The sequence below is a fragment of the Psammomys obesus genome, unplaced genomic scaffold (genome assembly GCF_907164565.1).
Source record: "Psammomys obesus unplaced genomic scaffold, mPsaObe1.curated_primary_1811, whole genome shotgun sequence".
NCBI lineage: Eukaryota > Metazoa > Chordata > Mammalia > Rodentia > Muridae > Psammomys > Psammomys obesus.
Window position 1 is genome coordinate 68,700,102 of NW_026585504.1, and position 14,599 is coordinate 68,714,700.

At 41.5% G+C, this 14,599-nt stretch overlaps 1 pseudogene; it reads left to right on the plus strand.

Annotated features, from left to right (window-relative positions):
- LOC129673484 (gap junction gamma-1 protein-like) overlaps positions 1 to 7,586 on the plus strand; it is a 27,988-nt pseudogene extending 20,402 nt beyond the window's left edge.
- Positions 7,587 to 14,599: the final 7,013 nt, after the last annotated feature.

Sequence of the window (14,599 nt, forward strand, 5' to 3'; positions counted from 1 at the left end):
CTCCTTCCTTATTCTGAGTGGCATAAACTTCACTGACTTGCTCCTCCACTATGCCATCCTGACAGCACACAGCACAGATGGAGCCTCATGGTTCCCACTTTAAAATCTTCAGATGACTTAGTGAGGAAAAGAAGATGATCAAATCGATGCTCCACAGTTGACCCAAGCATGCCTTCCTTGACCCTCTGGCAGGGCACTTTTCATTCTAATTGTCAGGTACAAGGCAAGCCTCAGGCCCTCCAACACACACAATAAGATTCTGCTGAAGATTCAGTTCTATGCTATTTTAAGAGGAGAGATTTGTCCTTAGCATCTGGAGGCTGCTGCTCCATACCTCTTCCTCCCCAACCCTCCCTCTTAGCCATCCCATATCCCACTTGGCTACAGCTCCAGTGAGACCACGCCTCTATTGATCCCTCCTCCTCACAAAGGCACTGCCTTCTCAAGCAGCTTTTAGCAAATGAGTAAATAAAGGGCAGACCATACTTTTAACACTCTTCAAACACATTGAGCACGCAGCACAATGGCAAGTACTGCTTATGGCATATTCCTGTGTGCTTATACTTAACCTTTACAATAAGCATTCTGGGTAATGCTTTTAGAGTGTCATAATTTTCATATTTGACATAGGAAGTCACAGTTGCATTGGTTGGGTTTCAAGGTTTTTAGTTAAGAGAACCAGCTCCCAAACACATATCCAAAGCTTCTAATTGTTTCATTTTAATGAGCCTATTATAAGTTTTCTAATTACTTATTTATTTTTATTTTATTTTATGTGCATTGATGTTTTGCCTGTATGTATGTCTGTGTGTCAACATCCCCTGGAAGTGGAGTTTCAGAGACTTGTGAACTGCCATTTGGATGCTGGGAATTAAATCCCGGGTCCTCTAGAAGAATAGCCAATGCTTTTAACTACTGAGTCCTCTTCCCAGCCCCCTGGCCTACTGTAATTTATAATGCTTCCATCATTTAAAGGACTACATCATGTGACATTCCTTTGTTATGAAATTATATTTTGAGTGCTAAATGAGAACAATATGAATAAGCTGTGCATACCACATGTTTACAATAAAATATAATTAACCAATAAATTTTAAACAACGACTTTGTTGTCTTGAAAGCAATTATTTTATTTTTAGTGCAAATATAATTTATCCAGGAGTCTGAAAAGGAGGTCAAATAGACATTTCTTCTCATCCACATAATAGAGGTTTACTACATACATTTCATTTCTCTTTAAATACAGTTGCTTAGAATCAAATTACAGAACACTAGGTTATTTCAAAGTCCATGCCTGCTAAACCTTGCAGGCCTCTGTGGAAGTCATTGTAACCAGGCAAACATGTTATTGCTATGGCATTGTCTCCTGGAGCAAATTAAGGCCTGAGGTCTTTGGGGAGCAGGGCCACTTTGGACCTCAGCTCAAACTGGAGCCTAAAGAATTCAACCACAGAGCTCACACTGATGTACCCACAAATACAGGAACCTGGCACCCACCTTCCATGTTCTATGAGATAATTTGTTGTTGTTCTTGAGTGTCTAATTTGTCCTCTGATATAAGATGGAGTGCCAAGTTTAAATATTGATCTCCTAAATAAAGATGTATTTTGTTTTAAGAGCAAACAACTGAAATAAAATAGCCAGCAAAAGCTAGCTGGAAGCTAGTAGGAACTGGCTGTATGAATAACAGAGTGGAAGAACTTGGGTGTTCGAACATGGGATCCATTAAGGTGTGGGCACACTCTAACATACACTGCCCAAGCTGTGGTGCTTTGGTTTTGTGGGAAAGGAAGGAGGGTGTGTCTGTACATCTGAAATGTACGTTTTTCTTTGAAACAAGATTCTCCTTGCTTCAATGTACTAGCCCAATACAAAGTCCTTGCAGAATCAAGGAGTTAGAGGTGTAGAGTCAGAGTTAATGTGTTTTACTTAACCTGACTTTAAGAGAGCCAGCAAACATAGAATTGCAGCCTGGAAGAACCAGAAGTTTCTTTATTTTATTTTATTCAGTTTGTTTGTTTGTTTTTCAAGACAGGGTTTCTCTATGTAGCCTTGGCTGTCCTAGAACTGCTTCTGTAGACCAGGCTGTCCTTGATCCATCTGTTTCTGCCTTCCAAATGCTGGGATTAAAGGGGTGTGTGCCAGCACCACCCAGCTAACCAGAAGTTTCTTAATCCTATCATTATGCAACACCACCACCGAAACCACAGTCTTTGGGATTTCCGGGTCTGTGCCTCCATCACAAGTGATGACGAAATGAGGGAGAGCGTCTTCCTCAGGGGACCACTTCATTTCCTGGTTTACAATTCTACTTATCAACATTTCTGCTCCTCTCTGTTTTGCTCTTGAATAGCCCACATTTTTCTGTTTCACTCTATTTCTCTATTTTTGATCTTAAATTGATTGTGAAGGTAAGGATCTGAATTAAATAGCAAATAAAAAGCCTGAAGCATAACTATTTATTGAGTGTATAACTAAAATACTGTATGTGGCTGTTATATACAAGCTCCTGGCTCTTCTGCGTGGCAGTTCCCAGAAATGAATAATATTGATCCATCTATGGAAACACGGGACCAGAGGAGGTGCAGCTACCTGCTAGCATGAATTATACGACGGAGTGGAGACCATGAAGGTGCAGTGGTTTTGAAATGTCATTCCTAATAGTAGCCTCTGTTTTTCACCCAAGAGACTTCAGAGATGGGTACAAGATGAGCCAGCCCAGAAAGCTGGGAAACTGTGTTTCACAGGGGAAGGACAAGGCACAGGAAATTTCATTCTATCTTAATTTCTGTCTGTTTCACAAACCTAGTTACTGATCTTAATTATGTTCTCTGTCTCCCCACTTATACCCCTAAGAGACAAGTTTTGTGCTTTTTAAGTTATGTCCCTTAAATGCAATAAACTGTCCAAGTATCTTCTAATTTTCGTTCTTCAAATCCTCTTAGCCTATCTTCTGCCCTCTTCACCCTCATTCTGTCCCCCTCTCCCTCCCTCCTTCCTCCCCCTTCTTCCCTTGCCCTCTTGCTCTCTCTTTCTCTAGTGGGCAATGCAAGCAGGGGACTGGTTCCCAAGGCTTGATTCCTTAATGAATGGAAAGCTACAAGCCATGCCCTCAGGGAGCCCTTGAACTCAGCTCTCTGCAGCTTTTAAGTGTTCGTAGTCACTGGCCACCAAGGAAACCTGGCATTAAAAGCAGCTGAGGTTTTAAATGGCAAATCCTCTAGGAAAAGCCTGTTTATGCCTTTCTCAGATTTTTCTATGATTTTTAACTCCTTTGGAGCCACTCTACATTGCAGCTTGTTAGGAATGGCAAATTCAATGGGAAATGACATCTGAAGAACTCTGAGGGGTAGGTGGTTAGTACCCGCTGATTCTCTGTTCTGTGCAAAGCTTTGTGCAATTCTCCCATTCGGGTTCCAAATGGACTGTGAGAGTGCTGGGCTATGGCTTCCATCATTGCACCTGAACACCGCAAACGCCACCGCATCGCACACAGCACCGCATCCATGCTTCCCAAACCCGTTTTCTTTTTTGTTAATTTTAATTTTTTCTTCACAATTTATTCTTTATATATCCCGATTGAAGCCCCCTCCCTCAACTCCCTTAGCCCCATCCTCCCTCCGTCTTCCCCTCATCCCCTTCTCCTAGTCCACTGAAAGGGGGAGTTCTCCACTATTGCCATCTGTCCATAGCCTGTAAAGTCTCATCATCTCAAATTTTGTCCTAATTTTGTCCTGGATCCTCTTCCTCCGTGGCCTGGCAAGTCTGCATCATCAGGGGCGAGTGATCAGAGAGCAGTCAACTGAGTTCATGAGAGAGGCAGCCCCTGCTCCCCTCACTCAGAGATTCATATGGAGACTGATTCAATTTTCCACATCTGAGCAGGGGGTCTAGGTCCTCTCCATGCATAGTTCTCTGCAGGACCCCCTGGGCTCAGAACTTTTAGTTTTGTTGGTCTCCTTGCAGGGCTCCTGTTCCCTCCATGTCCCTCTAGTCCTACCCATCTCTTCCTCCAAAAGACTCCTGGTGCTCTGCCCAAAGTTTGGCCATGAGTCTCAGCATCTGCTTCAATCCCCTGTTGGTTGGATCCTTTCAGAGGACCCTCCCATCCTGGTCCCTCTCTCCCACTGCTTCTGGTGTCTATCCTGCCAACCCCATTTTCTACCAAATGATTTTTTTTCCTCTGACACAATACTGACCACTTTTTACATCTTCTAGGTAACAGAACAACCTGTTTTATCATAGCTGAGTAGGAAAACACATAACTTAAACTATTCCTGTCATGATATAAACTGATTCATAGTCCAGTTCCATTGTTTTTAATACCCATAATTTTTCAGAGCACAAATATTCTTTTACAAACGAGTTATCTAAAAGCTTATAAAGCTAAGATGCATTTTTGTGAAATCACTTTCCCATTTGGAATTCATGCCTAGTTTTCACTTTTGTGGTCCCCAAAATATTGATGTTTTAGCCAACTTATCAAAACCAAGATGCTTGAATTAAAAAAAAAAAAAGAAAAGAAAAAGAAAAAAATTAATGTACAAGTGCTTGGTATTCTAGAAGTTTGAATTTTGTCCTAAGTCCTAAGATATGAACACTATATCTAAATGAAAGGGAAAACTCAAAATTATATATTATATAATAAGCTGGATAGTAAATAAAATTTAAAAACATAAGGATAGGGGAGAGTTTAAAAGTCACTCCTAATGATACTCAGTGTCTGCTGTCTTCTCTCAACATTTTTTCCTTTTATTTTTACTCAATATTGTACTGTGAATATTGTAACAAACAAAAATCTTAAAGTCGTCCTAAAATTGTCTGTTTCTTATTGGTCAGTGTTGGATCACCTTTATCATGGAGCAGATTATACAGTGTGTCACTACAGCGAACAAAGGAAAGATGAATGTCATACGCACTCCCCAGTACTTGAACCACTTGATTGTGCAGTTCTCATCTTACCTCACACATGAAAAATCACCAAACCGGATTAAAGACCTGACTGTACGCTCTGAGACAGTAAAACTCCTAAAAAGATCACCAAGGAAAGGTCTAAAGCTTTGGTCTGTCACCAGGATCTCTTGCATATGATTCAAAAAGCACAAGCAACAAAAGAAAAGACATCTGAGACTTCAAAAAGTTCAAATCCAGGGAACTAGAGGGGGGATACAAAGTAAATAAAGTATAATTTAAAAAAAAAAGAAAAGAAAAAATAAATGAGATAATATACTTTCAAAAAAATAATTCTCAAAGAAGGGCTGGTAGATATTACCAAAATACATTGTATGAAGTTATCAAAGGATTAATAAAATGCTATTTTTAAAAGGAAAAAAAAGTTCAAATCTTCTGTATTCAAAACACAACAAAAAAATGAAAAAAAAAAAAAAAAAAACAACAAGAACCACCACCACCACCATCAAAAGCCAGGCATCATGGCACACTCCTTTAGTCCCAGCACTCAGGCAGAGTCAGGTAGATAGCTGTGAGTTTGAGGCCAGCCTGGTCTACAAAGTCCAGGACAGCCAAGGCTACACAGAGAAACCCTGTCTCGAAAAAAGAAAGGGGGAAAAAAAAACCAATCGAACAAAATGCAAAAAATGTAAACAGCCTATAAAGTGGTGGTGGGGGAGCTACCAATATTTGCAGAAGATTTATTTAATGAGATGTTCATATTCAAGATCTAGAAGGAACTCCCACAGGTCCATGTAACAAAACAAAACCCAGGAGTAATAATACAGTTAAAAATCAGCAAAATTAGCAAAGAAATTTGTCTTAGTCACTGTTCTATTGCTGTGAAGAGACACCATTGCCAAAGCAACACTTAGAGAAGAAAGTATTTAGTTGGGGCTTAAAGTTTCAGAGGTTTATCCCGTTATCTATCCCGTTATCTATCCATGGCGGGGTGCATGACACTGGAGGGGTAGCTGAGAGAGTGAGGAAGGAGAGGGAAGAGAGAGAAGCTGGGACTTGGCACCAAGACCACCCCTACCCCAACAAGGCCACACCTCCCAATCCTTCTCAAATAGTGCCCTCCCTGGTGAGTAACAGTCACATATGTGAGCCTGTGCGGGAGCCATTCTTACACAGACCACCACATTCTGCTCCCTGCCCCACATAGGCAAAATGCGTTTAGTCAAACTTCAAAAGCCCCCATAGTCTTTCAAAATGTCAACACTGTTCAAAAGTCCAGAGTTCTGGGGGAGGGAGGCAGTGGGCGAGGTGGTGGCGGTGGTAGCCACGTGGCAAAGATTATGGCCCACCTGGGGTCCATGAGGCGCTGTGCTGCGCTGCAGAGGAGGCGCTTTGGGGGAATGGCCACCGCCTGAGAGAATCTGGGAAGGCAACAAACAAAATAGTGTCTGACAGAAAGTTTTGAGTAACAGAAGTTCTGGGCAACAGGGCAAACCAGCTTCACCTTGAGTTGGAGCTCATGGCTCGCTTGCTAGAGGAGGTACATAACCATTCGACATTTGCAGGGAAGATCTAGCTCGCTGTGCTCATTGTCTTTTCACTGTTCTAACTGCTACAGGGGGAAAGCTCATTTATTACGACGAGCAAAGCAAATCTGTGTGCAACACAGAGGAGCCGGGCTGTGATGCCTTCGCGCTACCTTCCCACGTGCGCTTCCAGGTGTTCCAGATCGTCCTGGTTACAACTCCCTCTGTGATGAATCTGGGAAACGGTCTTCATAAGATCACCAAAATGGAGCACGACAAGGCATGCAAGAAAGCAGCTGGAAGCAAACTCTGCGCCGAGCGTTGGAAACAGCACCGGGCTCACCAAGAAACGGAAGAGGACCATGAAGAGGATCCTATGATGTATCCAGAAGTGGAGGTAGAAAGCTAAAAAGAAAATAAAGAGCAGAGCCAACCAAAACCTAAACATGATGGGAATTCGGGAGGATGGCTGCCACTGCAGAATTCGGTGGGATGGACTCATGAAAATCTGTTTTGCAGCTGCTGGCCAGGACTGTGCATGAGGCGGGCTTTCTATTGGGGCAGTATTTCCTGTATGGCGTCCACGTCCACCTCATTCTGTGTGTGCAGCAGACTTTCTTGCCCTCATAAGATAGACTGCTGTATTTCTAGACCCAGTGAAAAGATCATCTATCTTCTGATAATGTATAGTGTCACAGGCCTCTGCCTATTGCTTAACATTTGGGAGATGCTTCATTTAGGGTTTGGGACCATTCAAGCCTCACTGAACAGTAAAAGGAGGGAACCTGATGAGCTGGGTGCTTATAATTATCCTTTCACTCGAAACACACCTTCTGCTTGCCCTGGCCATAACATTGCTGTCAAACCAGATCAAATCCAGTACACGGAGCTGTCCAACGCTAAGACTGCCTGCAAGCAGAACAAAGCCAGCATCGCCCAGGAACAGCAATGTGGCAGCCAGGAGGAGCGCCTGCTGAGGGAGATCAGAATGGCTCAGGAGCATTCGGATCCAGCACTCCAGGCCCACCATCTCCAGAACAATCCCCAGGATCCTCGGGAAAAGAAGGCCAAAGTGGGGTCCAGATCCGGGCCCAACAAAGCAGTGTTAGTAGCAGATCGGATGGGAAGATCTCCGTCTGGTTTTCATAGTTTATGGCGAGCAGCGACGCCCTCAATAATGACTTCCATTGAGTACACATTTGGTTCTAGCTATCTTCGGAGATGCTGTGGGCTCACAGTCCAAACGCAGGAGATTCTCAAGGTGGAGCTGGGATGAGTGGGCACTGGGAAACAGTGTTCCCAGGCACACTTCTCAGCAATAACACAGTTGCAGAACTTTGCGATTGTGTCTTCCAGACTCAGAGAAAAACAGATTTATTTAAATCATTGCTGTTGAACAGTTTTTGTATGTACAGTATCATGGAACATTCTTTTAGTATAGTATCTTTTTTAACATTTGTACATTGGACTTCCATAGTTAGACTTTTTTATATTAAAGGGAACTGTTGTAAATAATGCCTGTTAAAGGCTGGTGTTTTTACTTTGTTTAGCAAATGTTACCTTGTGATTAGAGTTCTAGTAGATGCTTAGTAAGTAAGCGTGCCTCATGTGTAATAGGAAAGATTTAAGACATGTTGGGAAACTAAGGAAGAAATACCAGTCTTCAAGTCTTTGGAAGAACATCCCTATTAGAAAAAGGTTGAGATCTTTCTTCTACCTGAGAGATCTTGGAATCTCCTTCCTGTGACCAAGTTGTAGCCATTCTTCAAAAATGTTTCCAAAGGAAATAAATGTAAAAGTCTTTTTTGAGACTGATGGCAATCCCTTACCTGTAACCCCTGTAAAATGAAAATCAACAAGCAGGTCATATTCCTCCAACATACAATGGCACAGGGTATTTATTACAATTCCAAAAGGAAGAAAAGGGAGCATAGTGAGGAAAGACTGTACCAAAGCAAACCTGAAAGCCAGCAGGAAAAACTCCAAATTCAGCATCTCCATATCTGATGTCAATGTTGGCTCCTCAGATCTCTAACTCCTTTCAGCTTTGTTGACTGCAACACACTTCTCTTTCTTGGGCAGGCTCCATAGCCTGTCTGAAATTACCCCCAGTAAATGTCCCCTGCTCTGGCATCTCCAACACCTTTGAGTCTCTAAATAGATCTAACAAGTCTCTAACCAGGCTTCACCTTCAAAGTGGCCTCTTTGAGCCTGCCTGTGGGGCCACCCCTGACACACTTCCTAACCCTTCTCAAATAGCCACTCACTGGTGATTAAGCACACAAGTATATGAACCAATGGGAGGCATTCTTATTCAAACACCACAGAAATGAATAGAGATGTCCCAAAGAAGATATGCAAATGGCCACAGGTACATGGTAAGGAGCTGGAGAACATGAGTCATAAAGAGAAAGCAGATGAAAATCATCAGATTAAAAAAATCACTCTATTAAAATACTGTTTTCAGAGCACAGAAACAAAGCATAAATGTTTCTAAGAGTATAGGGGAAAAAGTGACTCCTGAACACTACTACTGGGAACATAAAATGACACAGCCAGTGAGGAAAACAATAAAAGTGTCTCAAAAATTCAAACTAGCACTGCTGTGTAGGCAAACAGTCCCAGTTGGGGGTGTTTCTTTAAAGGAATTATAATTAGCATCTCCAAGAGCTATCTGTAGTCTTGTGGTCATTACAGCATTATTGACAATAACTATAACATGGAAGTACACAGAATGTCCATTGATGGATGAATGGATAAACAAAATGTAGTAGCTACATACAATGGAACATTCTTTAAAAAAAAAAGACAAAAATTTTATCATTTGTAACTGGATGACTATGGGAAAATATTCTGTGAATTAAAGCAGACATGAATACCTCATTTATACAAATAATATTTACAGATAATCTAAAATAAATTCACAGACTTATAGAGTACAATGTTGATAACCAAATACCCAGACTAGGGGAAATGGAGGTGTGTTAGTTGATGGACACAAAATTTAATGTGTAAGAGTTATAGGAATACCACTACAAGATGAATGGGACTAGAAATCCAACTGTTATATCTCTTTTACTGATCTATGATTAATATAATTGGAACTTCCTCATAACTTTTTGACAATGGACTTATTGGGTAAGAATTTACCTCACCCCATGTTCAAATAAACTAGCAAATATTTCCTGAGCCGCCACAGTGTACAAAGTACAGAATACAAAGTCAAAACGAAAGGCCTCAGATTAATAGGATGCAAGCCATGCGTAGTCACATGGCAAACAAAACAGAACCAAAAAGATGTTCTGGTCTTACCTGGGCAACACCCATTTGTCACATTCTAGACACTGAATCTACAGACTCGATATTAATTGCTGGCAATATGTAGCTATATAAATTTGCATTAAAATCAATGAAAATTCAAGTTTAAAATTTAGTTCGTCATTTGAATTAGTCATGCTTCAACTATAGAATAGCCAATGTGATTACTTACACTACACAGCAAAGACCATGGACAGGACACCCTTCGTTGCAAGAAGGTCTACTCTACAGGATTTAGCTAGAGTTGGGCAGCCAAGTTGCTCATCACCATTGTTATGTTCTTATATAGGCTCTCAAAAATTGGAGTTTGAAGTTGCCTATAATCTATAGATTTTGTAATTATAGTTGTGAAGGAGACCACCCCCACACAGCGGGAATTTCTTCCTCTGAGACATACGATTAGGCACAAACCACATTCAAACACCTGTTTTCACAGAGAGATCCTTTATTAAGCAGGGAAGAAAAGTTAAAGTGGCTGCTTTCTGACTGCAGGAAACTGCAGTGAATGATCTTGTAGGCATAATTATTAAGAAGAGAAAAAGGGGGAGGTCTGTGCTAGGATGCGGTGGTATATTTTGATTGGGCATGTTAATTAGGTGAACTGAGGGGGTCTTTGATTGTTGGACTTTAATACTTTGATAGCTGGACCTTGGTAATCAGCCTCAGGAGGAGGAAGTGGCCAAATCAGGGAACAGACCTTGGTGGCTAGCTTTAGGAATGTAATCTAAAGGTTTTTAGCAAGACAGAGGGAATAGGAGAAAAGGTCAAGGCCTGCTAGAGACATGGTTGCCAGGCTCGAGCTGGCCAGAGTCCCTTTAAGATTTAATATTGAATTTTTAAGGAAAAGGGAAGTGGTTCTCCCATTTTCTGTTATAAATTGTAATATTCATGGAATGTCAACTATAGAATATATTCTATATTCTATATATATAGAATATATATAAATATATAATTATATATATAAACTATATAGAATATATTCTATATATTTTTAATGCACTCCCCATCTAGATATGGTTGCATATACCTGTAACCCCAGCATTCTGGCAGCAGAGGCAGGAGTGGGTAATAGTGGGACTCCTGTCTTTAAAGAAACAAAATTGACCTAAAAAACAAAGACTATGGAAAGCCCTAAGGTTAGCATAATAACTACATTAAGTTTATTCAGTTATAAATTGAATATGTCCTAATTTCTCTGAATATTCCCTGTTTTTAAGGTGTTTTCTTGCCATAATTAGGACTATCTCTTTTTTGTTTGGGTGATGTATTCTGATTCTCCCCATGATTGGACTTCTGTGATCTCCCTCCCATCCCTGTCAACCTCCTCTAACACCCACACGTGCTTTTACAAAACTCATGGCTTCTCTCTCATTTTGTGACACACAGTCAGGCCCATCTGTGTGAACTCTGGATTGGACACAAATATTTAAAATGAACCTTGAAGTCCTGTTAGCCAAAGGACAGCATTCAGTTCTGCCGAGGGCCTGTGATCTTCTTGGATAAGTTTTTAACCAGGATTACAGCACCAGGCACAGCATTCCTCCTGTGGAGTGTGTCTGAAGTACAAAGAGAGAACACTCAGAGTTTCCCCTTTTGGTGTCTTGTCCCTGTGGATTCCAGTTTTCTAGAAAGACAAGGCTGATATACACTTAAAGCATTCTTTTTGAGTCACTATACACTTCTGAAGTTCTTTCATCTTCCTAACTATACCAGTCTCCATTTGGGGGTATTTGTTGTTGTTTTTAAATCAGGTTTATGACTGCCACACACTAGTCACTTTAGATTATTATAAATCAGATCTAGTACCTGATGATCTGTACATCTCATCAAAGCAATAAGCTTTACTTTTCTATTTGTTGTCTAAGTTCTCCCCCCACACCCCGAGAATGTAAGCTCTATGAACACTAAAAGTTGTGTGTATGTGTGTGTTATTTGCTTTATATCCTCAGAGCTAGAAGATAATCCACACACTTGAAACTCTGTTCTCTTTGTGGGATCTATTTCTTCCCCCTCCACTCCCAACACTACACCTACCCAGCATGACCAACTTCATTCCCTGTTGGGGGTTGGTCTGATGTTTGTATGTTGATCCTGGTTGCTGCACCTTAATCTCTTATTCTTGCCTGGAAACACCTATCCTTATTTTATAAACCTGCCTAAGACATTATACCTGATTGGTTGATTAAAGGCCTATACCTGGGCAGGGCAGAATGGAGTAAGCATGGCTAAGGTTCCCCAAGGGAATCACGGGAAAGAGACAGGAAGAGAGGAGGAAGGAGGAGGCCACAATGGGTTATCATGGAGAAGAAACCACATGGGCTGGAAGGAAGGGCTCCAATAATGGCATGAAAAGGCCCAGACAAAGAATACAAGCAAGTATCTTGGGATTATGGATGGAAGGTAGGCCAGATGAGGATGGTTAAGGCAGATGGCATTGGATGGAGGCTGGGAGGCAGATGGTGAGGTTATCAAGACAGCATAGGTTAAAAATATCTGTCTGGCCCAAGGTAATAAGGCAATTATAAAATCTAACAGGTCTCTGTGTGTGTTAGCAATTGTGTTAGCAATTTAAATAATACCACTGCAATGATTATAGGGCAAACAATAACATTATATAGCCCAACACTCATTTTTATTTACTACAACAATCCCCCTGAGCCATGAAAGTGTGAGCTTGAATGTAAGTCTTTGTGTAGGTTCTAGTGCCAAGGAAAACCAATATCTTATCCTGAAGAAGCATTTGGTTAAGACTCAGCTATAATGGTGTTAACCCAAGGCCAAATGAGTTCATGATACAGTTACAAAAATTCTGTAGCAATTCTGAAAAAAATAATGTCACACCAGAAAATGAGCATAGGTCTTACAGCAAGGCTGGAATATTCAGTGTATGCTTTATCTCACATATATGGGACAATACTGTTTTTGTACGATAGTTAGTTTCCATTGTCAAATTTTTGGGGTTAAAAAACCACAGAAAATCCATGGGGGCACATCTTTGCATATGTCTGTGAGAGTGGGTTTTTAAGATAATTTAACTGAGGAAGAAAACCCCCATCCTTGAACGTAGATGGCATTGTTTAGATCCACTGAGGCCCTGAACTGACTGAAAAAGAAAAAAAGAGAAAGTCATCCTAGAGATCATATCCCCCTACTCTCTCCTGGTTGGGCGGAGCCGCTGCCAACACTGTCGGCCCAGCATGACTGACATCATTCCACTGAACCATGACCCAAAAATAAACCCTAATTCCCTTAAGCTGCTTTTGTTAGGCATTTGTTCAGAACAATGAGAAAAGTAATACATCTAATAAAAATGTCTTTAAAAGTGGTCCCTGCCTTGAAAAGGCTGAGTGATTTAGTTGGTAAACATGTACTAAAAACTATGTTATGATTTGAAAATGTTTTTTAGTTTAAAGGTTAACAGCATAAGCAGCATGCCATAGGAGTACCTATGAAAGAGAGTGGAAGATAGAAAAAGGGAAAAGTCTGGTTGGGTGTCTACTCCACTAGAGTAGAGAATACTAAATAATGCCTTGTACTTGTAGGTTTAAATGAACTTAGAATTAGCCTTTGTTACTTTTTGTTGCTTGGCAACGCTTAATCTAGTTCATGGAGATGGTCACCACTGGGAACATGTTTTTTTTAAGGCTAAACTTTCAATTCCCCATTTTCACAGGGCTACACTATCAAACTTCTCTCCGTACAGCTGCCGGGGTAGCTGGTGATCTTGGCTACATTAGGGATGTCCCAGTCACACTGCACCTTAACTCTATGCTTACTCAAGAATTGCTGGGCTTGTAACTTCAGTAACAATTAGGGACCTCTTCAAGCTGGCCTCTTCCAAAGGCAGCTAGAATATTCTTCAGCTGAGATCTATTTATTTCCCTTCCCTCATGGACACTCACTTTGGGAATTATAGGCTACATGGCCCCTGCAGTCCCTGTGTTACCCATGCTAAATGGCATGCCTGCCCCATGTGGCCGCCTCTGCCCTTGAGATCTATAAGGTTGCTCAGGCAGCAGCCTGAGCAGAAGATTTAAGGGAGACAGAATTCAAATGTACCATATCTGTGTGGGGGCTGAAGCATCTATTTCAACTATCACTGATTTGGACTGTTCCCAGAATAACTGATATCATCTTCTCCAATATGATGACCTCTAATAAAGACCATATATCATAGAAGCATTCAACAACGGTTTCTTTAAAAGTCTGCAGGGCCTTCAGAGATAGCTCAGCGGGTAAACTGTTTACTTCACAAGCCTGGGACCTGAGTTCAGATCCCAAGCACCCACGTAAAAGCTGGGTATGGATGGCAGCATGTGCCTGTAACCTCGGAGCTGGGCAGGGAGTAGAGGGACCAGAGACAGCAGATCCCAGGTCACACTGGACACTCAGTCTAGTGGAAACAGTAGTTCCTGGTTTACCCTGGCCTCAAAAAGAAGATGGAAGAGTCACTGGCAATGTTCTGTGCTAAGGTAAGGTGCCTGTCACACATACTTGATGACCTGAGTTTAATTCCTGGAACCTACATCAAGGTGGAAAGAGAAAACTGACTGCAAATTTGGCTTCTGAACTCTACAAGCACACGGCAGTACGCATGTGCACACACATCACGTGTAAACACACGTACACACCACTACAAATTTCCAATTTAAGAAAGTCAGGAGCAACAGAGGAAGGAAAAGACACCCAACGTCGGCCTCCGGCCTCCAGCTACAGAAGTGCAGGCGTGTTCTCTCACACACCCGTGTGCATACAGTCCTTCCAGACAGCCCGACCTTTCTCGGGGGAGGGGTCTTTATGGAAGGAGTTATGAGTAGTCTGCTAACCTAAGACTGTGGGATGGT